Below are 2,302 nucleotides of genomic sequence, written 5' to 3'. Positions count from 1 at the left end.
CATATTAACGAATTTGTGCCCGCTATACTACTCTTGATACATCTTCACACTGATAACACTGCTATACGGAAAAATATTCTACATGATTCTCTTATTCTTCCTTCCTCACCCCTCTCTGTAGATACCACTCCACTGCTTGATCAACCACTTACCACAAACGTTCATCCAATGGTCATTCGCCCAAAAGTCATTGGGTGTAAATGGATTTTCAAACGCAAATTCAATGTGGATGATACTCTCCAATGTTATAAACCATGCTTAGTGGCAAAAGGATTTTATAAAAAACTAAAGGTTGTGATTAAAACCTTTGGTTCTGTCATCAAACCAACCACTATCCACATTGTTCTGACTAAGTGACTAATGCTTTTCTAAATGGTGATTGGGAAGAAAATGTCTACATGCAGCAACCACCAAGATTTTTTGCTACTGATTCTACTTTGGTATGCAAACTGCGGAAAGCTATATATGGCTTGCAGCAAGCCCACCATCAATGATCTGTCTCATTCGATTTTCATTCTTTCCGAATGTTATTCAACAACAATATGGACTAAAGTAACCGACTAGCATTAATTAATTGCTCTCTCACCTATTTTGAAACATTCAAAACGAAACTTAAGTTTATGGAAAAGAAAGATATCACATGAACCTGTAATACATTCAACAATATTGCTGATCTAATCCTAAGTTATTTGACTTTAGGACCTAGGACATGGATGGAGCAGGTGCCTCATAAAGTCTCACATTGAACAGTGCTCTGACAAGCCGCTGAAGTTCAGATTATAAAATTGAAAGACTTCCATCACAATAATCATACCTTTCTCGGCCTTTTGGCTAAGATCAAGTGTAGTATCTGTTCTTATCAGTTTAATATCTGATATGTGAGCCATTGGTTCACATGATATTAAATTAATTTTTTGTGGGAAAGGGTCTATAACAGTGGCTTGCCATTGAGATTCTTAAGCATTGTCCTTGCTTTGCACTGCCACAAGGATATGGTGCGTCCCACCTAATTTAGTTAACTTTGTTACTTTTGATATTAAGTATGATAGTTCCATAATAATATGGCTAAGATTTTTCTGATTTAGATGGTAACTTAATAATATGGTTTTACTCAAATATCAAATTGTTGTTCATGCTCTATTTCTACAAGTAAAAGTTCCACATTCCCTATATTTATATTCTTAGTTTTTATATACCTGGGCTTACAAAAGATGTATCATGTGCTTTGATTATATTTTTTATATTTTTGAATTCCTAAGAAAAGTTTAAATATTTTAGAAATGCGCTGAGACTATGGGGACCAAATGACTTTGAATTTTCTAACAAGTTTTATTTCCTTGAGTTAAAGAATCAATATAAAGGTCAAAGGATTATAACAGTACATTTATTTTCTAAGGTTATATGAGGGTTGGACCTTGAACAAGGTGGGCTGGAAGACCAACTAGTCATCATGTTTGGATGTTAATGTTACAAAGAAATCACAAATGAAAGAGGATCACTAAAAGGCCTAATAAATACTATTTTATACCTTGTAAATTTTTTGGAATTTTTAGAATGAGTTTTGGAACATGTTTTTCGACATAAATTTTTCGAACACTATTCCCCAAACACATGAAATGTAGTATGAAACTGTTTCGGTAGGGTCTGGAGGTCCCTTGTTCAAAACATTTCATGTTGTCTCTAAGATCAAACAGACCTTGAAGATTGGACAAACCTTGAAGATTGAACAAACCTTGAAGACTGGCAGACCTTGAAGACTGGCAGACCTTGAAGACTGGACGGACCTTGAAGACTGGGCAAATCTTGAAGACTAGGCGAACCTAAGCACTCTAGGTTGTCTTGAAGGTCGGACGGACCTTACTCGTTGTCTCTAAGACCGGGCGGGTTTGTTGAAGGGCGAACATGCTCCCTAGTCGTCCTTGCACTCCAAGTTATAAGGTTCGTTCCCCCTCATCCTTCTTCAAGCCGAATGGACGGGTACTTGTTAAAGACACTCTGACGCTCAAGTTAGTAATGTAATCGAACAGTTGGCACAACAAGTAATGCATATATATTGTGCATCATGGTCTAAAGTCATACCTAAGACCTTTATTTATACTAGTTGTAATGAGCTTTTACCTTTCACTAGCCTAATAGTGGCCCAATCCTACCTTAATTTGCCTTTAGGGGCTTAATGAGTCATTACTAGTGGGCTTGGCCTAGGTGGATGATCATGGGAGGACGTCCTGGGAGGATGGTGGACGACCTGGGCGGTTGGATTGGATGGTTGGTCAGCCTGGTGGTTGGTTGGCCTGGAAAGAGC

At 37.6% G+C, this 2,302-nt stretch overlaps 1 non-coding gene across 1 annotated transcript; it reads left to right on the top strand.

Moving 5' to 3' along the window:
• Nucleotides 1-810: 810 nt before the first annotated feature.
• Nucleotides 811-1,006, top strand: LOC148200940 (U2 spliceosomal RNA). The gene has a single exon (XR_015786432.1). It is a non-coding gene; the product is annotated as a U2 spliceosomal RNA (small nuclear RNA).
• Nucleotides 1,007-2,302: the final 1,296 nt, after the last annotated feature.

This window comes from Vigna umbellata, chromosome 4, assembly GCF_029865625.1.
Source record: "Vigna umbellata cultivar VRB3 chromosome 4, Vumbellata_1.0, whole genome shotgun sequence".
Taxonomy (NCBI): domain Eukaryota; kingdom Viridiplantae; phylum Streptophyta; class Magnoliopsida; order Fabales; family Fabaceae; genus Vigna; species Vigna umbellata.
This window is presented reverse-complemented; position numbering and strand designations above follow the sequence as displayed.